The following is a 24,957-nucleotide window of genomic DNA, read 5'->3' as shown; positions in this document are numbered from 1 at the left end:
GCCTGACTTGGGTTCGACTCCGTTCCTGCTCACAGCTTGCTTCAGTTCTCAGCACGCTACAGACTCTGTTCCTGCTCACAGTCTGTTCCAGTTCTCAGCACGCTACAGACTCCGTTCCTGCTCACAGCTTGCTTCAGTTCTCAGCACGCTACAGACTCCGTTCCTGCTCACAGTCTGTTCCAGTTCTCAGCACGCTACAGACTCCGTTCCTGCTCACAGCTTGCTTCAGTTCTCAGCACGCTACAGACTCCATTCCTGCTCACGGATTGCTTCAGCGTGCTTCAGTGCTCGGCACGCTAGAGACTCTGTATCTGCTCACCATCTGCTCCAGCACCGCTGGACCCAACTAGGCCACAGCCTACCGGACTTCCTTACCCTTCTCTCTGCCCAGGCCTTCTTCTACTATAGAGACTTACACTGTGCTCCTAAGTCCCAAGGTTCTAGGACCCTACGGGCTCCTCCTGGGGGGTTCCTGGTTCCCGGGTGAAGATCTCTGCCTGTGGCTCCGCCTCCCGACCTGCCCTATCTTGGGGTAGTTCGGCCCAAGGGTTCACACCTGGTCTGCAGCTTCACAGACTGCAACACAGAGTCATCTGCTTTGGGTCTACTTAAACCCAATGTAACTGAACAGGTTTCTTCACTGACCTGATGATGAGTGGACATAACACTTGAAAGCTTGTCACAGATCTATTAAGCTAGTCCAGATAAAATTGTATCATCCACAGCTTGTTTGTTGACCCTTAATTCCTCATCTCCAAGTGGACTAACACAGTGACCACAATTCTTTGCTATTTTTATTGTTTAAGTCTGTTTTAGATCATTATCTCTGGATTAGGCCATGAATAATAGCTTAGTTTCCCTTTTCAAGGGCCTAGGCAGGTAGAAAATTTGGTTCCCTCATTCTCTAGGGACTTACTCACTCTTTAGACACTAGGGGTTAAGCGGGCCAAACTATTTTGTGTCATGTGATTTGGGAGCAAATTTCTGTGTCGTTTTGGTTTTTCCCAATTGTTTTTTGTATTTTTTTATGTTTCAGAAATAGTGCACACTAAAAACTATAGAAGGAAAAATACAAACTTTTGTGCATTTTTTTCTGTTGTTTCATTTTAAAAATGACATGAAATGACATAATTGTTGACATTGTCTGTGTCATGTCAAACAAATGTACATCCTTACTAAGGAACATGCTGCCTAAATCAGCTGCACTAGGGCTTCTCAAAATGGTTCTGGTGATCTCACAGGCAATTGGGTTTTCAAGATATCCACAGTGAATATGCATGACATAAATTTGCATACATTGGAGATCCAGTATATGAAAATGTATTTCATGTGCATTCATTGTTGATTATCATGAAAAACCAACTGGCTATGGGGTAACCAGGATAGGTTTTGGAAGCCCTGAGTTATGCACTATTCCACATACTAGATTAATCCCTGAGCTATTCCTGTGGTCTAAGGCAATGTTTCTCAAGCTGGCCCTGAAGTATCTCCTTGCCAGTCTGGTTTTCAAGACATCCACAATAAATATGTATGAGAGAGATTTCTATTGAGTAGAGCTAGTTCTTGCAAATCTCATGCATACTCCTTCTAGATGTCTTGAAAACTAGACTGACTAGGGGATATTTCAAGATTAGCTTAATAAACAATGGTCTAAGGGTCCTATTTACAAAGTTGCATTAAAATGGTTTCTTCTTGCACCATTTTAATACAAGTAAATTTCTGCAGGATTTACTAAACTGTGGAAATTGAGTACCACATTATAGTAAATCCAGTGTTGGCTGTGGGAATGTGCATTGCTGTGGCTAGAAAAGTATGCACATTCCTGGCCATGCCATCACACAATTTTAGCTCGGGGCTGCAATCTTTAAAAGGGGCAGTAACCCTGAAGGAGTTTTCCTCAGTCCTTCCTGGCTGAAATAATCTTCCCCAAAAAGAGCCCTCTGCCTGCATCCTTTCCCCTGCCCCCTGATGAAGTCAAAAGTTGTATTGTATCTCTCTGTCCAATATAGTAACAGTAACCTTATAATATTCTTTACAGATTTTTGCTATGCTTGCTATGAACAAAGTTAGAAGCTACTATTTTAGATTATAGCAAGAATAAAAGATATGTAAATAAACTTGCACAAGGCTATATTATTAGACTTTTTGGCTCCATGGACAAGATAAAAGTTAATTATAATTGGTATAACATAGATATAATGATGTGCTGTGCTTGTAAATATTTGCAATTAAGACCTGGTCATGCTGACCTGTTATCTGATCATGATCTAAGGCATGCATTGCTGTCCTTGTAATTAGAACGTATATAAGTCTGATTGTATTTATTTGATTTCAGGGATGCCTACTATGAGTTTGCTTGAAGTGTGGTATTCTCCAATATAATATTTTTCCTATGTAATATTATATTCCTAATAAATTTGCTAAGATTTGTATTGCAACAGATTCATCTTTGTCTATTTTAAATTGTGGAAAGAATGCCAGGGCCTAGATAAAAATGCCACCTACCCCTGGAGAGGTTCCCATGTTCTCTGTTCTCATAAACGGCTAGGTCAGTATCCAATGGCTCCTGGCTTAAAACTCTGTCTCCAGCTTGAAAGCCCTATCCCCTCTACTTTTAAAATATGGCTCTTCTCTATTCCTAAAAAAGCACCCCTTGGCTACCCAGGCCTCCTTAATACCCCTAGACTCCCATTCTTACCCCAGAGGAGCTGCAAGGAGTTCTGGGGAGGAGCAGTACCCAATCAGTCCTGCTCTGTAAGTGCTGTCATTCAAAATGGTGCCAGCTGTTCCTATTTGCCCCTCATGTGTGGGTCATGCCCAAACACCATGCAGCCCCTGGGATATGTAAGAGCCCAAGAGTGTAGGTGGAGGGAAACCAGGGGGATCTTTTATTACCAATTAGGTGGGAGGGGGATTTGCAGGCTGGGAAAGCAAGGTTTCAAGCTGGGATGGGGTTCAAAGCTGGAGTCCACTGATATCAGCCTTCCTTCTACTGGAGTGGGGGGCTTTACTGATCCTAGGGCAGTCTCTTGTGTATTTTGGTAGACACTTATGCCTGTCTATTCTCTTGGAGGGGAGGGAAATTAATAACAACATCTATTGAGGTGTAGTTACATTTCAATGGATTAAAGTGGATTATGAAGTTTATACTGATCTGTGTTATTCTGTTTTAATATTATTGAACTGATTTGCATGTATTTGCATTCAATGCAGCTCATTAATATTTTCCTCACATTGGGCCTACTGTTTATAGTGATATTGGCAAAGCTCATTTATATTTGTGTATACCACATCAAAGTGGCATACTTTCACTGAGCTTGTCCTAGAATTGCTGGTGACTCTAAAACATAGAGAGGATAACTTTAAAAGGATTGTACTTGAGCCCATAAATGTGTGCATATGGGCCTGTGCACACAAGTGCATGAATTTTATATCAAGCGAATACCAGTGTGCACATGAAATAAAATACAGGTAATTTTAATATATATTTTATGTGTCAATGTTGTGCATACATATGTATGTTTTTTTCATTTATGTGCAAATTTGCATGTGAATCATACATATGCATGCTTCCGAAATGCGCAACTTCTGGTTCTTCTGGGGTGGGCTCATTCTATGATGCCACCACCAGCAGGCCAGCCATTCTTCACCACTAGGGATGCCATCTGACTGCTGTCCCCAGTGGTGGAGAGGGAGCTGTTCCCCATCCCCAGAGTGAGGAGGAATCTCTGGGTGAACAAGTAGTCCTGGAAAGGTCTGCAATGTGCCTTTAACCATGGAGCATCAAATCCATGTGGGGTGAGTAGTATGTGGGTAGAGGCGAGAGGGCTGCTTAGAGTGTGCTTGGGGTTCACTGAGGGAGGGCTATATGGGGAGGGGGTGGGGCTGCTTTGGGTGTGCATAGAGGTAGCTAGAGGGGCTGAGGGGCATGGGATGGGAATGGGGTGGGGCTGCTTTGGGTGTGCATGGGGATTTACTAGGAGGACTATAGGGGGATGGGGTGAGGGCTGCTTAGGATGTGTGTGTGGAGGTCACTAAAGGAGCATATAGAGATGGGGTGGGGGCTAATTTGGGTGTGTATGGGGTCACTAGGGAGCTATAGGGATATGGGGACATGGAGAGAGCCTGCTTATAGTGGGCATTGGGGGCCAATTGGGTCACTATATGGAAGCTTGGTAATGGGCAGCGCTGCCTAGAGTTTGTGCGAGGGATCACTAGGAGAGGCAGTAGGGGTGTGGAGAAAGGGATGAGGCCTAGGAAGTTCTTGGGGGGGTGTCACAGGTAGGGCAAGACTCAGTATGAATGGATATAGTAACTGACATGCATTCCAATAATAGCATGATAAATATATATGTTTGCCAATGAAATATAATGCAAGAATGAAACTGTAGGCAAGGATTACAAGGCATGACTTAAATCACCATCTCCTTCCACACTGCAGTCTGGGCCTTCATTGCATCATGAATGCCCCCTAGTTCCTGCTGAACACCCTACATCTCCTGCTACATGCCCTAAATCTCTGTCCTGAATCCTGCCATCTCCTCCACCAGTCTCACATTTAGTTTAACTATGCACCTGTCTCCTCGCATGCCCTGCACCTGCTAAATTTGAGGAGAGATGAGGTCTTCCACTGTAGAGCTGGCCTCCTCCTGGCTACCTGCAAGCTGCTGGGCATCTGGCATTCATGAAAGGATGGCCTCCTCCTCCATCATGGACAGTGTGGAAAGAGATCTTGTAGAGGATGTCTGGATGGTGCCAACCCAGGCTGAAGTTCCACTTGCGCCCTTGGATGCGATCAGGCCAAAGGTTCTCTTGAGGATTGCCCTGGTCTGCCGGTGGGCCCAGTTGTAGTAAACCTCTATAGCAATCTGTGAGCTAGCTAGCAGGAATATGAACCAGGTTTTGAGTGGATACTCTCTATCACTTGGAGCGAAGAGGAGCAGAGTTAGATATCCCTTAGGGTTGGGCAGCGGGGTAGTTCACAGGACTAAGTTGGAGCAGTCCTCCTGCGCTTGTGTTGTAAGTCCACCTAGATATGAGGGAGACAAAAAGAAGAGGTTAGATGGTATGTGGTGATAGCGATGTGCATTACTACCTAGAAGCCAGATCTGGGTGATGTGCCCTTTCTGGAAACAGTCATGAATTTCTGACTGTAAAAGGACATAGGCATCGTAAGTGGATGCCAGAAATCTGGGCATGTTGTCCAGAATGATCCCCTTGGCATCACATATCATCTGCATATTGAGGTAGTGGAAGTCCTTGCAGTTGTCATAAGTGGCCTCATCTCCCCCCAGGTGCCCTTATAGGGATGTAAATATAATCAGTACCCCCCAAGACTATTTGGGGGGTACTGCTATTTGATAGAAATCGGTCATTATTTAATGTTGTTGCTGTCTTCTCTGAGGGAAGGATATATAGTGTTGCCTTTTCCTGAGCAACGCAGACAGGAACTGCTCCATACACATAGAGGTGGCAGCTGTGACCTCTAGAGATGTCTGAAAGGTGCCAGTGGCCAAAGATGCCAGAACAATAGTGACCTTGACATATATTGGTAAGGCGTGACCCCTACGGGTGGTAGGTTGCAGACCCTGCTTGAACTGCTGGCAAAGGAACAGTATGGTTTCCTTGTTGAATCTGAGCCTGCATATGACTTGCTCCTCAACAAATCAAAAAATGGTGCCCTAGTCCTGTATACTATCTGTAAGGGATACCTCCTCCTCCTCCTTTGTTCTCTCTTCCTCCTCAGCCATTGTGCCGTAAGTATCCATAATGCTGAGTCATTTTGAAAAGGTTATCTTCACCACTGATTCCCACCCACCAAATAGCTCCCAATATGTCCTAGTATCATGCATTCCCCCCCCCCCAGTACAGCCTGTATGTTCTACTTACCCCCAATCTGTCCCAATAATCCCCAGTATAGACCAGTATGTCCAAGATATCAACCAGTATTGCTCAGTATATCCCAGGTACATTCACTTCCACCTCTCTTTTTTGACCCTGTCTGTCCCAGGTATACTCACTCCCTCACTGTATGACCCAGTTAGCCCTCAATAGGTCCTGTCTGTCCCTGGTACACTCCCTCCAACCCCCTAGCCTGCTTCTGTATCTACCCACCCAGAGAAGCCAGCCCGCCAAAGTAAAAATGAAAGTGTAAATTTGTGTAAGTATATGAGCAGTAGTAAATGTACTCCCATAGTTTTGATGATGTTCGCAGATATGCCACTTTTAAAATAGCTCATTATTATGGGATCACATGATGTGATGTGAGGAGGTGGACATTATCCTTCCTTGTTCCAGAGCTCCACTCCCTGTTTCTTTGGAATTTTGATTATTTTAGGGATTTTTTTTTTTAAATTTGGCAACTATTATAGTGCCTGCTATCTGCCTCTGCTTTGTAGGCCTCTTAAATCTCCACTTTTCACTTGAGGATAGTGATGAAACCAACCAGGAAAGAAAAGGAAAAATAATGAGCTGGGGATGGCAAAATGGCTGATGCAGCATGAACCATTTTGGTGCCATGCCTTGGCAATGGTGGAGTGAGAGAGTCTTGGCGGTGGTTGCTGCACTGGCTAGTAACCTAGATGACAAGTTTGAAAACATTTATAACAAGTTCAATGAAATGCAAGTAGAGTCACACCATAGGGCGGGGTAGACACTAGAGTGCTGACACTGGAGGCAGAGATACTTACTTTAAAAGCAGCAAACAAGAAAACAGAGGAAAAATTAGAAAATCTGGACAATAGAAGGAGCAACTTGCATCTGATCAGTGGTAGACCGAGACCTGTCTGATGTCCTTGAAAGATGGCTCAAGCAAGCTCTAGGCCTCAAGGACACACATGGCTCCCTTTATATAGAGCATGGTGGACACAGATTGGGAATGCAGAGCTCTGCTCAAAATAGACTATAACCACTCCTTATGAAAATTTTAAATTTCAGACATAAGGATGAAATTCTCTGAAATTACATAAGAAACGGGAGCCTTAAATAAAAATAGGCTGCCCTTCATCTTTTCTCTGATCATTCAGCTGCCATCTCTTCTAAGTGAAAAGCTTTCTTCCCTATATGTGCAAAGCTTTTAGAACAGCAAAGCAGATTCATGCTTCAATTCCTGGCTAAATTGAGAGTGACTCACAACAATGGGGTTAAAGTTTTTGAGTCTATCGAAGAGGTGTAAACCTTCCCACAGACTTTGGCGACTACCAGTCAGGAATAGGGCTGTGATTAGGCATATCAGATGCTGGGATCCCCAGTGGATATGCCTGCAGTAGCAGGATGTTCCCCCTGTTTGTATGTCCATAATAGAAGGCAGATTGTAGATTTTTTTCTTTTTCTTTTTTTTTTTTTGCATTTTCCTTTCTTTAATTTTTTTTTTTTTTATTTACTTGAACAGTAAGATATAGTGACTGAATATCTGTGAGTCCCAAAGCCCACAATATTTTGACTCTTTCTTCAGGATCAATAATAAGAGCATTCTGTTCATTGCTAACTATTCCGAGCAGTACTTAGATTCACATTTGGATAACTGAGTATATAGCTATAGAAGCCACTCGACCCACCCTGGAGGCTGATTGGTCACTTCTTCCACAGAGATGCCTGGTTAAGCACTTTGCATTCTCTGGGTCAAGATATCTTCAAGACAACCGAATTAATAAAGCTTTTTAATTTCTTTTTTTTTTTTTTTTTTAAGGGGAGTGGGTCCCTCACACATAATAGTAATGGTTTGATTGCTTCAGGTTGGGCAACCAGGGATGACATCGGAGAAGGGTGGTTGGAGGGAGGTGGGGGAGGGGACAAAAAAGGAAGGGAGGTGAGATAGGGGAGGAGTTCTGGGATCTGTGGAGGTAGAGTTTCCTGCTATATATACAAGGTCATGATGATAACTGCTATGTGTGCTTTCTCTTCTGTGCTGGTGTTTTGTTGTATTTCTTGGTAGTTATTCGGTTGGCACCTAGGCTAGAGGTTCCAGGTCAGTGTTATGGTGTTATCAACTTGTTCTTTGCTTTTACATATTGGCTGTTTTACCTAGGAAAGGATTCTGATGCACAACATGGAATGCCTCTGGGCTTGGCTCAGTTATTAACCACTTTAAAATTTTACAGGCTTTGCAGACTCAAGGTCCAAGTAGCATTATTTTGGGAAACACACATGGACAAAATCAAACATCAGACATTAAGGAGGGAATGGATGGGGAAAGTGTTTTCTTCCCAATCTGGAACTAAAAAGGCAGGGGGTGGCAATAATAGAAGGGAAACAGATCCCATTTCAAGAGACCAAGGTGACTGAGGATTCAGAGGGGTGATTTTTAAAAGTGGAAGGGTTCCTCTATGGTCAGAAAATAGTGTTTTGTTCAACATATGCCCCTAATGTTTATGACTATATCTTCTTTATGAAATTGCTTGTCTTCTAATGGAGTACACCAATGTAGCCTTGGTCATTGGGGGTGACTTTACTTGTGTGCAGGACCAAACAGTGGATGGATCTTCTGGGGCAGCTTGATCATCTACTTCTAGGAATAGGGGAATTCTCTATTTGTGTCAGAACCCAAATTTAGTAGACACATGGGCTCTCCACCCTCTAGAAAGAGTATATACTCATGTCTAGAGCTCATAATTCTCAGTCCCATATATACTAACTTCTGATTCAGAAAGATATTTTCTCTAAAGTAATCTCTGTAGAGATTGGCCCATTACCTATCTCCTGAGTGGTGTGAAATGGAAGGGTTTAGTCCAGATGGAGTGGTTAAATTCTGGAGATTTTTTACTTATTTATATAATGACCCGGGGTTCCAGGATTTTCTATACAAAAAATGGGATTTTTTTTTTTCAGATTTGAATTCTGCTCATCATCAGGTGACACCTATCCTCTCCTGGGAAACTAAAAACAGTTTTGAGGGGGTGGGGAAATAATCTCTTATGCAGTTGACAGACAAAAAGATATTCTGAGAGATATCTTGATTCTAGAACACCAATTACCAATTATTGGTAAAAAGGTGTAATTTATAGCAATCAAAAACTTTTTAAACACTTTATTTCTTTAGAAAGCGAAGAATGGCTTAATTTATTATAAGAATACATTTATGAACATGGTAATAAAACAGGTAAATGCTTTACATATATTTCAAAGAATTGGACCGGGCAAAAATTCATCCCTGCTATGCGTTCACTGTGAGATTTTAAAAGTGTTACTTGCGCCAAAGCCGGGAAATATGCGCGTGACTGATCCCAGCGCGCACCGCATGGTTTTTAATAACTGCGCGAGTATGCACCTATCTTATGGTGTGCGCACAAATCAAAAAGTTTAAGAAAGGGATGGGGAAACAGGTAATTGTGCTAGCATGCGTATCTACTAAAATCCCTCCCACCTACATGATTAAGGCGGCATTTGCATGCACATGCACCCGTCAATATAACGTCAGGTACATATATATGCGCGTATGGCCAATTTTATAACAGGCACACACATACGCGAGTATGTTATAAAATCACTGCGTCCATGTGTGCAAGCCGGCAAATGTACGCACTTGTGCCAGTCTTAAAATTCGCCTCTCAGGTTCTGGGATAATTGTTAACTTTGGGAAAGGAATTTGTGACAGCAGATAGGGTTAATATATACCATAGATGTGGTTCAAGCATTTCTTAATATGGTGGACTTGCTTAAGTTAACTCCTGAATAGTTGGCAAAGCTAAATGATCCCATTCAGTTACAGGAAATCCAAAATGGGATTCATAATGCTAAATTGTACAAGACCCAGGTCCTGATGGATATTCTGCTGAGTTTTGCTAACTTTTATCCTGTAAGTTATGTATATTATTGGGGCAGATATTTACATATCTGATTCAGACAGGGCATTTTTTTTCCTCTTTCCCCAAATAAGGCCATGATAACCTAAAAGGTGAATTTCAAAAGTCCTACGTGTGCTAAACCTGGGAGATTTGAGCAGAAGTCGGGCTGGTATGCGTCACGTGGATTTTAAAAAGTGCACATGTATCTCCTGGTACACGCTCCCAAATTTTTTTGCAAAAAAGGGGCGGGGTGTGTGCATGGTCTGGGTGTGGAATGCTCGTTCCTAGATTTTTCAATGAAATCTGCAGTTAAGTGTTTACGCATACAAGTGCATGCCGGGGTCTCCTACTGCGTAACTTTACTTCTGGTATAGATGACGTGTAAGCCCTGAAAAAATAAATAAATAAAGAGGATATGGTTAGTGGGATTTTCAGGGTTGGGGCTAACAAGGTTAAAGGTAGGCTAGTTAACTGGGGGGGGGGGGGAGTTTAGGACGTTCTATCCTTTACCTAGGCAAACTGGGAATGAACTGAGGAAATGAGTAATTGTGTCGGCGCATGTGTCTACTAAAATCCCCCCATTTATGTAGTAGAGGCAGCATTTGCATGCACATGCATGTATCCTTATAAAATTGTGCGCACATGTACATGCATACAGCCTATTTTATACCATGTGAGTATGTTATAATATGGCAGCGTCCTTTGGTGTGAGCCGACATACACGCATACATTTAAATCTGGAAGAGATTCACTTCTCCCTGCTTCCTATAAATGATATTTATTTATTTATTTTATTTAGGGTTTTTATATACTGACTTTCTTGATATAGATCAAATCAACTCGGTTTACATAGAGCAATAGCTCATTAACAATAACAAGTCGCAAACTTAATTAGAGGAGTCAGAGTGGGAACAGAAAGTAAAAAGTTACATTATAACAAGGGTGCGCAACTGGGAGATGGAAGAAGAGTTAGAAAACCAAGGTAGAGAGGTATAAACAAAGAGAAGGGGCGATATCTTTGCTGAACTTTGATGTGAAACTTCTGGCAGAAACGTTGGTGGATAGGCTTGACCAAGTGGACCCTGTGCTGGTTGGGAAAGAACAGGTTGGTTTTGTAAAAGGAAAGAACTCAGTTTTGAATGTACAGAGAATTCTAACCTCTATTAGGGATGTGAATCGTTTTTCAACGATTAAAATTATCGTCCGATAATGTTAATATCGTCTTAAATCGTTATAGAACACGATACAATAGAAATTCTAACGATTTATCGTTAAAAATCGTTAAATTGTGTTAGTGCGCACTAACGGGAGTTAGTGCGCACTAACTCCCCGTTAGTGCGCACTAACTTGATTTAGTGCGCACTAACTGAAAATGATACAAATAAACACTTTCCAGGTCACTGAAGGTCAGTTAGGAATGAATATGTGTTCCTATTGGCTGGCTGCCCTCTTATCTATTGATGTTACCAAGGTTACCACTGAGGTGATGGTTGGGGGGATGGGAAATGGAACTGGAAACTAACGAACACCAACAGAAAATGAAACAAAGTGTTCACACTTCCCAGGTAAGTAAAGGTCACTTAGGAATGAATATGTATGTATGTATTCCTATTGGCTGGCTGTGCTCTTATCTATTGATGTTACCAAGGCTAACACTGAGGTAATGGTTGGAGGGATGTGAAATGGAAACAGTTGGAAGCTTGACAAAAAAAGTAATGTAATGATCAGCACTCACCTGACTAGAACTTGTTTGTTTATTATTTTTGTTAGCAGGCACCTGAAATGCTAGTGCATGTTGAATTTGCCAATCACTGTGCATTTTAGAAAGGTGGTCCTGGCTGGAACTGTACACAGTTCAAATATATGTAATTGATTGTTGGTAAGTGTATTTTTTAAGTAGCCACACTGGCACAAGTATATTTACTTTTCCTCCTACTTAACTCACTAGCTCAGCTTTGTAAGAAGGGCTTCTCTGCTTGTGTGTTGTTTTTGTTTGGTGTGAGGAGAGCAGAAACATCAGATCTTTATTCAATCTACTACAGTCATCTCTTACAGTGCCCTATCCCTATTAATACCAGGAGTGTTGTGATCTTCCTGCACACAGTGCCCTAACCCTGATACCAGTCTGAGACAGCTCCCTCCCTGCATTACTAGTGAGAGGCTGGCTTCACAGACAGGGGGGAGCTGCCTGACCCTCACTCCTGACTTCCCCCATGTCCCAGCTAGTGAATGGTGTGTGGGTGAGGGGGTGGGGGGAGGATGGTGAAGTCTGAGACAGCTCCTTCCCTGCATTACTAGTGAGAGGCTGGCTTCACAGACAGGGGGGAGCTGCCTGACCCTCACTCCTGACTTCCCCCATGTCCCAGCTAGTGAATGGTGTGTGGGTGAGGGGGGGGGGGGAGGATGGTGAAGTCTGAGACAGCTCCCTCCCTGCATTACTAGTGAGAGGCTGGCTTCACAGACAGGGGGGAGCTGCCTGACCCTCACTCCTGACTTCCCCCATGTCCCAGCTAGTGAATGGTGTGTGGGTGAGGGGGGGGGGGGAGGATGGTGAAGTCTGAGACAGCTCCCTCCCTGCATTACTAGTGAGAGGCTGGCTTCACAGACAGGGGGGAGCTGCCTGACCCTCACTCCTGACTTCCCCCATGTCCCAGCTAGTGAATGGTGTGTGGGTGAGGGGGGGGGGGGAGGAGGATGGTGAAGTCTGAGACAGCTCCCTCCCTGCATTACTAGTGAGAGGCTGACTTCACAGACAGGGGGGAGCTGCCTGACCCTCACTCCTGACTTCCCCCATGTCCCAGCTAGTGAATGGTGTGTGGGTGAGAGGGGGGGGGGGAGGAGGATGGTGAAGTCTGAGACAGCTCCCTCCCTGCATTACTAGTGAGAGGCTGGCTTCACAGACAGGGGGGAGCTGCCTGACCCTCACTCCTGACTTCCCCCATGTCCCAGCTAGTGAATGGTGTGTGGGTGAGGGGGGGGGGGGAGGATGGTGAAGTCTGAGACAGCTCCCTCCCTGCATTACTAGTGAGAGGCTGGCTTCACAGACAGGGGGGAGCTGCCTGACCCTCACTCCTGACTTCCCCCATGTCCCAGCTAGTGAATGGTGTGTGGGTGAGGGGGGGGGGGGGGAGGATGGTGAAGTCTGAGACAGCTCCCTCCCTGCATTACTAGTGAGAGGCTGGCTTCACAGACAGGGGGGAGCTGCCTGACCCTCACTCCTGACTTCCCCCATGTCCCAGCTAGTGAATGGTGTGTGGGTGAGGGGGGGGGGAGGATGGTGAAGTCTGAGACAGCTCCCTCCCTGCATTACTAGTGAGAGGCTGGCTTCACAGACAGGGGGGAGCTGCCTGACCCTCACTCCTGACTTCCCCCATGTCCCAGCTAGTGAATGGTGTGTGGGTGAGGGGGGGGGGGGAGGATGGTGAAGTCTGAGACAGCTCCCTCCCTGCATTACTAGTGAGAGGCTGGCTTCACAGACAGGGGGGAGCTGCCTGACCCTCACTCCTGACTTCCCCCATGTCCCAGCTAGTGAATGGTGTGTGGGTGAGGGGGGGGGGGGAGGAGGATGGTGAAGTCTGAGACAGCTCCCTCCCTGCATTACTAGTGAGAGGCTGGCTTCACAGACAGGGGGGAGCTGCCTGACCCTCACTCCTGACTTCCCCCATGTCCCAGCTAGTGAATGGTGTGTGGGTGAGGGGGGGGGGGGGGAGGATGGTGAAGTCTGAGACAGCTCCCTCCCTGCATTACTAGTGAGAGGCTGGCTTCACAGACAGGGGGGAGCTGCCTGACCCTCACTCCTGACTTCCCCCATGTCCCAGCTAGTGAATGGTGTGTGGGTGAGGGGGGGGGGGGGGAGGATGGTGAAGTCTGAGACAGCTCCCTCCCTGCATTACTAGTGAGAGGCTGGCTTCACAGACAGGGGGGAGCTGCCTGACCCTCACTCCTGACTTCCCCCATGTCCCAGCTAGTGAATGGTGTGTGGGTGAGGGGGGGGGGGGAGGATGGTGAAGTCTGAGACAGCTCCCTCCCTGCATTACTAGTGAGAGGCTGGCTTCACAGACAGGGGGGAGCTGCCTGACCCTCACTCCTGACTTCCCCCATGTCCCAGCTAGTGAATGGTGTGTGGGTGAGGGGGGGGGGGGGAGGATGGTGAAGTCTGAGACAGCTCCCTCCCTGCATTACTAGTGAGAGGCTGGCTTCACAGACAGGGGGGAGCTGCCTGACCCTCACTCCTGACTTCCCCCATGTCCCAGCTAGTGAATGGTGTGTGGGTGAGAGGGGGGGGGGAGGAGGATGGTGAAGTCTGAGACAGCTCCCTCCCTGCATTACTAGTGAGAGGCTGGCTTCACAGACAGGGGGGAGCTGCCTGACCCTCACTCCTGACTTCCCCCATGTCCCAGCTAGTGAATGGTGTGTGGGTGAGGGGGGGGGGGGAGGATGGTGAAGTCTGAGACAGCTCCCTCCCTGCATTACTAGTGAGAGGCTGGCTTCACAGACAGGGGGGAGCTGCCTGACCCTCACTCCTGACTTCCCCCATGTCCCAGCTAGTGAATGGTGTGTGGGTGAGGGGGGGGGGGAGGATGGTGAAGTCTGAGACAGCTCCCTCCCTGCATTACTAGTGAGAGGCTGGCTTCACAGACAGGGGGGAGCTGCCTGATCCCTCACTCCTGACTTCCCCCATGTCCCAGCTAGTGAATGGTGTGTGGGTGAGGGGGGGGGGAGGAGGATGGTGAAGTCTGAGACAGCTCCCTCCCTGCATTACTAGTGAGAGGCTGGCTTCACAGACAGGGGGGAGCTGCCTGACCCTCACTCCTGACTTCCCCCATGTCCCAGCTAGTGAATGGTGTGTGGGTGAGGGGGGGGGGGGAGGATGGTGAAGTCTGAGACAGCTCCCTCCCTGCATTACTAGTGAGAGGCTGGCTTCACAGACAGGGGGGAGCTGCCTGACCCTCACTCCTGACTTCCCCCATGTCCCAGCTAGTGAATGGTGTGTGGGTGAAGGGGGGGGGGGGAGGATGGTGAAGTCTGAGACAGCTCCCTCCCTGCATTACTAGTGAGAGGCTGGCTTCACAGACAGGGGGGAGCTGCCTGACCCTCACTCCTGACTTCCCCCATGTCCCAGCTAGTGAATGGTGTGTGGGTGAGGGGGGGGGGGGGAGGAGGATGGTGAAGTCTGAGACAGCTCCCTCCCTGCATTACTAGTGAGAGGCTGGCTTCACAGACAGGGGGGAGCTGCCTGACCCTCACTCCTGACTTCCCCCATGTCCCAGCTAGTGAATGGTGTGTGGGTAAGGGGGGGGGGGGGAGGATGGTGAAGTCTGAGACAGCTCCCTCCCTGCATTACTAGTGAGAGGCTGGCTTCACAGACAGGGGGGAGCTGCCTGACCCTCACTCCTGACTTCCCCCATGTCCCAGCTAGTGAATGGTGTGTGGGTGAGGGGGGGGGGGGGGGAGGAGGATGGTGAAGTCTGAGACAGCTCCCTCCCTGCATTACTAGTGAGAGGCTGGCTTCACAGACAGGGGGGAGCTGCCTGACCCTCACTCCTGACTTCCCCCATGTCCCAGCTAGTGAATGGTGTGTGGGTGAGGGGGGGGGGGAGGATGGTGAAGTCTGAGACAGCTCCCTCCCTGCATTACTAGTGAGAGGCTGGCTTCACAGACAGGGGGGAGCTGCCTGACCCTCACTCCTGACTTCCCCCATGTCCCAGCTAGTGAATGGTGTGTGGGTGAGGGGGGGGGGAGAGGATGGTGAAGTCTGAGACAGCTCCCTCCCTGCATTACTAGTGAGAGGCTGGCTTCACAGACAGGGGGGAACTGCCTGACCCTCACTCCTGACTTCCCCCATGTCCCAGCTAGTGAATGGTGTGTGGGTAAGGGGGGGGGGGAGGATGGTGAAGTCTGAGACAGCTCCCTCCCTGCATTACTAGTGAGAGGCTGGCTTCACAGACAGGGGGGAGCTGCCTGACCCTCACTCCTGACTTCCCCCATGTCCCAGCTAGTGAATGGTGTGTGGGTAAGGGGGGGGGGGAGGATGGTGAAGTCTGAGACAGCTCCCTCCCTGCATTACTAGTGAGAGGCTGGCTTCACAGACAGGGGGGAGCTGCCTGACCCTCACTCAAGCAGAGAAGCCCTTCTTACAAAGCTGAGCTAGTGAGTTAAGTAGGAGGAAAAGTAAACATACTTGTGCCAGTGTGGCTACTTAAAAATACACTTACCAACAATCAATTACATATATTTGAACTGTGTACAGTTCCAGCCAGGACCACCTTTCTAAAATGCACAGTGATTGGCAAATTCAACATGCACGTGTCTGCTAACAAAAATAATAAACAAAGAAGTTCTAGTCACGTGAGTGCTGATCATCACATGTCAAGCTTCCAACTGTTTCCATTTCACATCCCCCCAACCATTACCTCAGTGGTAACCTTGGTAACATCAATAGATAAGAGCACAGCCAGCCAATAGGAATACATATTCATTCCTAAGTGACCTTTACTGACCTGGGAAGTGTGAACACTTTGTTTCATTTTCTGTTGGTGTTCATGAGTTTCCAGTTCCATTTCCCATCCCCCCAACCATCACCTCAGTGGTAACCTTGGTAACATCAATAGATAAGAGGGCTGCCAGCCAATAGGAACACATATTCATTCCTAACTGACCTTCAGTGACCTGGAAAGTGTCTATTTGTATCATTTTGAGTTAGTGCGCACTAAATCGAGTTAGTGCGCACTAACGGGGAGTTAGTGCGCACTAATCGGAAAAAACGATTTTTAACGATTTTTCAACGAAATAATCGTGCCAAACACGATTTTCTTCTCCTGCCACACGATTTCTATCGTTAAGACGATATGGAAAATGATTCACATCTCTAACCTCTATGGCTTTCAGCAAGTGCAACAAAAATCCCTCGATTTTATTTAGTTTAGATGCTGTGAAAGCATTTGATAGGGTGGACTGGTTTTCATGTTCAAATCTCTGCAGGACTTGGGAATTGAGGGTTTTTTCATTCATGCAGTTCAAACATTATATGCAAATCCATGAGCATCCGTTATGGTTAATGGCAGATACCTGGAAGACAGTCCCCTTTCACCTTTCTTCGACATATCTGGGTTAATGATAACATACTGGGGATTACTTTAGGACATTCTTGCCTGCCGCCTGTTAAGATGGGTGCCTTTGTAGATGTGGGTAGCTTTTTGCTTCAGCTGAGCCGAGTCTCAGGCCTCCTTACTTCTGTACAAAAAGTCTTTCTAAACTGGGGGCTGCTTGCTCCCAGTCCAGTCCAGTCCATTTCCCCCCAGATAAGACACCAAACAATAGTGTAGAATCAATACACGTCAGTTATCTTTATCAAGTTCTTTTCCCAACAGTTTATAACAGCATTGCAGTGCTCCTTTTTAATACAAGGCCAAAAACTCAGGCTTGCTTGGGGGTAGCACAACTCTCCCCAACTCCCCTCATTGTGTTGCAAGTAGCGGCGTTCCCAAACCAAACAAAAACAACCAAGAGCATACCTTTTTAGCTCAAAGAAGAAAAACCATTCTTTTTAGCCTTTAAACAACTCTTCCCCCAATCATGTTACTCCATTTCCATGGCTGAATCTGAGGACTCCTCTGTCAGGGAGTCTTATCTCCATGTCCTCCTCTTGCTCTGAAGAGCAGGGCTTTTTAGGCCAGCTCCACCACTTGGGCACACCCTCCTCCTCTGTTGTCATCGGTTCAGGTGTGTCTAATTCCCCGTTGCTATGCACAGCTGACTGTTCTGATTCCTCCCCGTCCTATAGGTCCAACTGAGCCTCTAAAAACTTGTGAGTTGTAGTTTTTTCCCCTTCTCCAGCACCCCCTGATGTTTGGATGCAGGGCACAGTTATTTGTCTCTTTCGGTGGGAGAGCGGGCTGGTGCCCCTCTCCCGGGCACTTTCGTACGGTCTGAAATAGGCCCCCTGATGTTTGGCCAGGCTGTTGGTTCTGCTTTTCTTCTCATTATTGCAGTTTTTCTGCCTCACGAAGGGCTGTGCTCTCTACACTATTATATTGTGAACCTTCTTTGTATATTACCTTTTTTAAAATACTCATTACATGCGATCAGGCCACATTGATGCTGTAGATGGCTTTTTTCTGCTAGAAAATCTTTGAAAATTCACCTTTATGGATGAGATTTAACCTTTGGGGCAGATTTTCAAAGACCTATACGTGTAAAACCAAAAGGTCCGGCGGCGCGTGTAAAACCCAGGATGCGTGTAAGTCCCAAGGCTTGAAAAAAGGGGAGGGGGCGGGGCAGGGGCATGGTCAGAGGCCTCTGCACAGCTGCTGGGCCAGGGATCGCATGCCGGCAGTTGGCCAGCACACACACTTTGGGCTGAAGTAAGTTTTGGGATAACAAAAAAAAATAAACAAAGGTAGGTGGAACGGGTGGGGAAGGAAAGGGAAGGTGGGGTGGGGGTAGGGAACGGGAGAAGGCAGCGCGGCTTGGAGCGGACTTGGCGCATGCAAGGTGCACAATTGTGCATCCCCTTGTGTATGCCGACCCTGGATTTTATAAGATGCGCGTGCATGTTATAAAATCAGGCGTACATGTGCGCATGCATGTTATAAAATCTACACCAATGGGCCGTATTTTCAAAAGGTTACGCGCGACGGGCCTAGTTTCAAAAGGCCTGGCAACGAGCATAAAGCCCCGGGACGCGTGTAAGTCCCGGGGCTTTACAAAAGGGGTGGACCGGGACGAAGGCAGGATGGTCCGAGGGTGGGGTGGGGACATGGCTAGAGGCTTCTGCACGGCCGCTGGGCTGGGGATCACGTGCCGGCAGTTGGCCGGCGCGCACAACTTACTTCAGCCCCAGGGCTAAAGTAAGTTTTAAAACAAAAAAAAGAAAGCAACAAAGATAGGGGGGAAAGGGTGTGGAAAGGTAGTGGAAGGGAAGGGAAGGTGGGGTGGGGAGGTAAGGAAGTTCCGATTTCGGAGCGGCCTGGGAGGGAACAGGGGAAGGCAGCGGGGCTTGATAGTGCTCAGCACGCGCAAGGTGCACAATTGTGCACCCCCTTGCGCGTGCCAGGTAGCACACGCACGTGTTTTAAAATCCAGCTCTTTGTGCGCAACTCATAGAGCTGCATTTTTATTGGAGGATTTTGATTGTGCAATTTTTTTGGTCAATTATGGGTTTTTGTTTTAGACTTTTAAGTTCAGACTTGGATTAAAGATGTATTATTTTAAAAGTGCTCAAGAAACTCATTAGAAGATATTTGCAGCGTTTCTATATTGTACATTAAAGATCTTTGTTTAGTGGTGTGGTATGGAAACCCAGCATAAGTAAACTGACCCACCTGAATTCTGCTTGCTGGAAAGGTTCTTTGCTCCAGGTTAGAACACAGAGTTCCCGTGGCCTTTTCACTGCCATGATCATTATAAATACTATCAGTAAAACAGCTGATGGTAACCATATTAATAGCACAACAAAAACTATGAGAAACGGTAATAAAAGAGTGAAAAAGGAGAATCTTAGTTCTTTTCGCCTTCTTGTTGATACAACCATGTTAAAATAAAGGGAAAAACTATGCAACACTTATATTGCATCCTTTCAAATACAGCATAGCTTAGTACCTAGGCCCCTAAAGTAATTACTAATGAACTGGAATTTGTAACGCTTAGGTCACAGGAGTGCATTTCTTAGCTTCTTTAAAAAAGGTGCTGGCACTAGAGATGTGAATCGGAACCGGTATCGGTTCTGATTCTGGTTCTGATTCACATTGTGAAATTTTTTTCTTGCAATCCGATCGGGTTTTTTTTTATCGGCTGCACCCGAGCCAATAACCAAAAAATACAGCCGACTCTTTAAAATGAGTTTGTTAGTATCCCCCCACCCTCCGGACCCCCCCCCCCCAAAGTTTTTAAATACCTGGTGGTCCAGCGGGGGTCCCGGGAGCATTCTCCCGCGCTCAGGCCGTTGGCTGCCAGTAAACAAAATGGCGCCGATGGCCCTTTGCCCTTAGCATGTGACAGGGTATCCATGCCATTGGCCGGTCCCTGTCACATGGTAGGAGCAATGGACGGCTGGCGCCATCTTTAAAAATGGCGCGAGCCATCCAGTGCACCTACCATGTGACAGGGGCCAACCAATGGCACTGATAGCCCCTGTCACATGATTTTATTTATTTATTTATTTATTTATTTATTTAGCATTTTTCTATACCGACTTTCCAATAACAGAATTGTTGATCAATTCGGTTTACATTCTAAACAATAACAATGACAAGTAAATGTCTTACAATGAACAGGTCGAATTAACTTGGATTAAGATATATGGGGTTAATAACATAATTAAAAGGTACGGTGCCTAATGTTAAGATGATAAGAGCAAAGGGCTATCGGCGCCATTTTGATTAGTGGCAGCCGACAGCCCGAGCGCGGGAGAATGCTCCCGGGACCCCCGCTGGACCACCAGGTATTTAAAAACTTTGGGGGGGGGGGTCCGGAGGGTGGGGGGATACTAACAAACTCATTTTAAAGGGTCTGGTTGTGTTTTTAGGTTGTGTCCTTTCTTCCTGCCCCCCCCCATAACGATAAGAAAACCCACTAAATTAATCATGTGGTTTCCTATCGCTATCGGGGACCCCCCGATATCTGACGATATTGAAAATATCGGACGATATTTTCAATCATCAGATAAATGATTCACATCCCTAGCTGGTACTACTGGTGCTGCTGTTCCTTTGCCTTTCTTACAGTCGAGGAGAAAGTCCCATTAGCAACTTGAAGTTTTTCCAGTAGCTGCAACAAGTTGAATACTACCAGCTCTGAATCAGTAATATACAACAGAGCTCTCTGTCCCTGCAAATGTTTGTAACAGGGCATGATCCAGTAGCAAGCAAGCCCTCTTGTAAAAGCAATTATCTTTCTGCCCTCTTCTTTGACATAGTAATACATACACACATAAACACATATATTTGACTGTTCTTCATTTAAATCCACCTGAGCTACCTTACTGGTAGATTTTAAAAGGCCTACGTACACAAAAGCTGGGAGATACACGCATGTCTCCAGCCAGCACACGCCGCGCAGATTTTATAAAATGGCCGAGTACGTGCTTATCTCCCGGTATGCACACAAATCCAAAAGACAGAAAAATGGGCAGGGCATGAGCAGAGTCTGGATGAGTCTAGGCAGGACATGGGCGGTTCGGATCCATAAGTAATAATGTGTGTGTAAGTACTTATGCACGCAAGTGTGCGCCGGGGTCCCTACCATGTAACTTTACTTCTGCTATGGAGGAAGTGTAAGTAGAAAAACAAAAAAACTAGGCTACTCAACAGGGTTTTAAGGGTCAGGGCAGGTATGGCAAAAGAAGTCCTATATTTTAACTGGGTGAACTGGGAATGAACTGGGAAAATGGATATTGGTGTCGGCAAGCGTATCTTACAAAATCCCCCTTCTTATGCGGTAGATGTGGCATTTGCGTGCACTTGTATAAAATAGTGCGCACATGTACGTGCGTATATTTCTAAATGGATGCGTCCATGTGAACACATCGGCAAACGCACGCACATGTGCACCCGTGTGCCAGTATTAAATGTATCGTCATAACTTTTACCATATCCTCACTATCAGAATACTTTACACTATTTTAACAGTATCCTTTGAAGGTACCTCAGTGTGAATCATGCGCTCCTGAGTGACTGTAGGCTTTCCACTATGAGCTAGTTAAAGTTTCTCTCTCTCTCCTTTTGAAACCAGATTCCATTCTGGTTAAGATGTAGCCCATCCTAGAATAAGACTCCCTCTTCCCCAAAAAGTTCAAGGCCTGAACACATATATAATAACCTCAAGGCACAATAAATAGAAAGAAACATGCACAATAAACTTATTTTCATTCTCTCTCTCTTTTCCTGTCTCCCTTTCCTTTCTTTCACCTAAACTCCCTTAAATTTTCCTAAGTCTCATGTACTAGCCTTTTGAGAACCAGTCGCCAAGCAGAGAAGAAAGAAAGATTTCTGATTTTACTCATGGACTTGTAAATCTTGCATATAGTTTGTGTGTCAAAATGTTTTGCCTGCCTGCTCTCCCCAGCTTCCAAACCAGGGTGAGGGGATAGAAAGTTATCATGCGAATCCTGGCCTAGCTCAGTGACTTCTTTGGCAATTCATAACACTTGCATATATTGCTTGCCTTATTTTTGGGAAGCTACGCTGTGAACACAACACACCAGTGTTAGATGATCTTCACTGGTCACTCATAAAATAATATATACAGTATAAAATGGTATTACTTGTACATTCATTAATGAAACTTGACTCGTTTCCATGGGCAAATGCCATGTTGACAATTTACAGCCCAATGCAACAGTTAAAATCCTCCCATTGTGGATTATTGGATGTTCCCTCTTTGAGGCATGCTTGGTTGGGAGAAATGTGGGAGCGTTCTTTCTCAATTGCTGCATCAGAATTGTGGAACATTTTCCCAGAAAATATGAGATTATCTGATTGCTCAAAGATAGTTATCTTATTGAAAACATTTTTATTTAAAAAGACATTTTCTGATTGACTATTTTAATTTCATTCAGAATGGTTCTGGGATCAGTTTTATTGTTTTATTATTTTATTTCACTTTTAGATGTTTAGTATTTTCAGAAATATTTTTACAATATTATTTATTGTGGATAAGTTTTATTAATTGTATGGGACCATCTTTGTCTTTTATCTGATTAGGAATGTTTAAAGTCTAAATCACCTAGAGCAATGGCAGTTAGGTGATTAATAAATTTGAACAAATAAAATTTATGAGGCAGGTTTTCTGCTCCCCAGGTTAATAAGGGCTGGAGATGCTGCAGAATCTGTGTTCATATTTCCTGGGATGGAGAGAGTCCCAGTCATTTTGCAATGGCAACATCTGGTAGAAAGATCTAGTGCCTACTATCACAAGGTTCCAGAAGAAGCCCTGTACATGACCCCTGGCTAAGGACTATCATTGAAATCACTGTGCTAAGTGAGTTGATAGGGGATATAATAGGAGAAATAGTTGTGAATTAAGACTCATAGTGTCATAGCACAATAGATGCCAGTTCCAAAGGAGCAGGAGGATACTGCCTGCTCAACTTCCCCCTCAAAAAAATAAAATTTACAAATCAAATTCCTGATAGTCCTCATACCACAGCCATGTCAGTAATTTCCACCAAGATTCAAACTGAGCATGTGTCATCCAAATACTGACCAATATTCTGCATTTCAGGCACTTCAAAGAGGATTACATGCAGGGCTTTCCCCTGTCCTGATGATTTTGTTCTTTAGACTAGTTTCCATGATTTTTCCTGGCACTGAAGTTAGACTCACTGGTTTATAGTTCCCCAGAACACCCCAGGAACACTTTTTAAAGATAGTCATCACATTGGCCACCCTCTAATCTTCAGGTACAATAGACAATTTTAATATGTTGTAAGTTACTAGTTAGTAATAGATCTGTAATTTCCTTTTTGAGCTCTTTCAAAACTCTGGGGTGTAAACCATCTGTCCTGGCAGTTTGCTAACATTTAGTTTGTCAATCTGCTGCATTGCATTTTCCAGGTTCAACGTTATTTGTTTCAGTTCTTCCAAATCCTCACTATTAAATACCATTTCCAACTTTCTCTTCAGTAAACACTGAACCAAAGAATTAATTAAGTCTCTCCACTATGGCTTATCTTTCCTCAGTGTCCTTTTAATTCCTTGATCATCTAAAGGTCTAACTGACTTCCTCAAAAGCTTCCCGCTTCAGATATATTTTAAAATTTTTCATTATGAGTATTTGCTTCTGTGGCCAGCTTCTTTTCAAATTCTCTTTTTGCCTGCCTTATCAATGTTTATTTGATTAGCAGTGCACAGCCTTAGACTTGAATGTGCCATAGACTTAAATGGAAAAAATAAATGAATGAAATGAAAATTTGTGGGATCATTGTGGGATTCCTTTTGAGGGTCCACAAAATCCTGAAAACCTGACTGAGTTGCAGTCTTTGAGGACCAAGTTTGGGAAGCCCTGCCTTACAGGATCTCCCATCAGTGCTTTGACAGTCAGCTTTTGTTGCTTCCTCACAAGTTCTCTACTGTCCATAAAGATAACCAGCCTCCTACTCGACATAGCCTTGCTGAATATTACCTGGCCTCATGAAACTGCCGACACAAAATCATTTCCTAGTATGGTAGCCTTTGCGTACCAAACTTGATAACCCATGATCTGAGTAATGCTAGGCTATGTTTCTTTTCTCCACTCTTTCAGGCTGATGTAATATCAGCCCGTGAAAAATGGGCGCTCATGATTGAGCACCTGCTGTCCTAATGTGCGCCAATCGACCTCTCTGTGGCGCACGATGTAATATGCAAATGGGCTGTTGTGGTAAAAAGGAGGCGCTAGGGGAAACTGGGCACCCCTAGAGCCTCCTTGCCAGTGAGCACCCAGGAGAAATGGCTGTCAGTGGGTTAGGAAAACGGACATTCAATTTTACAAGCGTCCCTTTTCCTAACCTGTGCACAGCCATCAGGTTTTCCTAACCTGATGGCTGGCACACTTTGTTTTTTGGACAGTTCTTACTTTTTAATTCCTCCTCCTTAATATCGCCATGATATTAAGTCGGAGGAGCTACAGAAAAGCAGTATTTTCTGCTTAAATTTACCTTCTGCATAAATTTACTTTTGCTATGGATGGCATTAAACTTTTACAAAAAAAAAATCTAGGCTAGTCATTGGGGATTTAAGGGTTGGGGAAATATGGGTAAAGGGTGGGTATTAAATTAGGGGGGGTTTGTAAGGCCTATCCCTAAACTGGGTGAACTGGGAAAATGGCACACAGTGTTGGAGCATGTGCCTTGTAAAATTCCCCTTCATGTTGGCACATGTTCCTTGTAAAATTCTGCACATCAGGGAGAATAGCTAATAGCCTCATCAATATGAATATACATGTGATGAGCGCTATTAGTATGCACGCAATTGATTGCGCATTTTGCTTTGGGGGTTATGGCCTGTTTGTTTTATCCTTCTCACATCTCTCCCTGTCTCTACTATGGAGAGAGTGAAAGATGGTTTTTTAGCAATACTCACACCAAAAACTGGCAAGTTAAGAAAATAAAAACGTAGATTAAAAAAACAAAAACAAAAAAATCACTCAAATTCTACACTAAAGTATGCTTGTGAGCACTATTACTTTGAAGAGGAAA

Source organism: Rhinatrema bivittatum, chromosome 1 (assembly GCF_901001135.1).
Source record: "Rhinatrema bivittatum chromosome 1, aRhiBiv1.1, whole genome shotgun sequence".
Lineage (NCBI taxonomy): Eukaryota > Metazoa > Chordata > Amphibia > Gymnophiona > Rhinatrematidae > Rhinatrema > Rhinatrema bivittatum.
The sequence above is the reverse complement of the archived record's forward strand: the minus strand, read 5'-3'. Positions refer to the sequence as shown.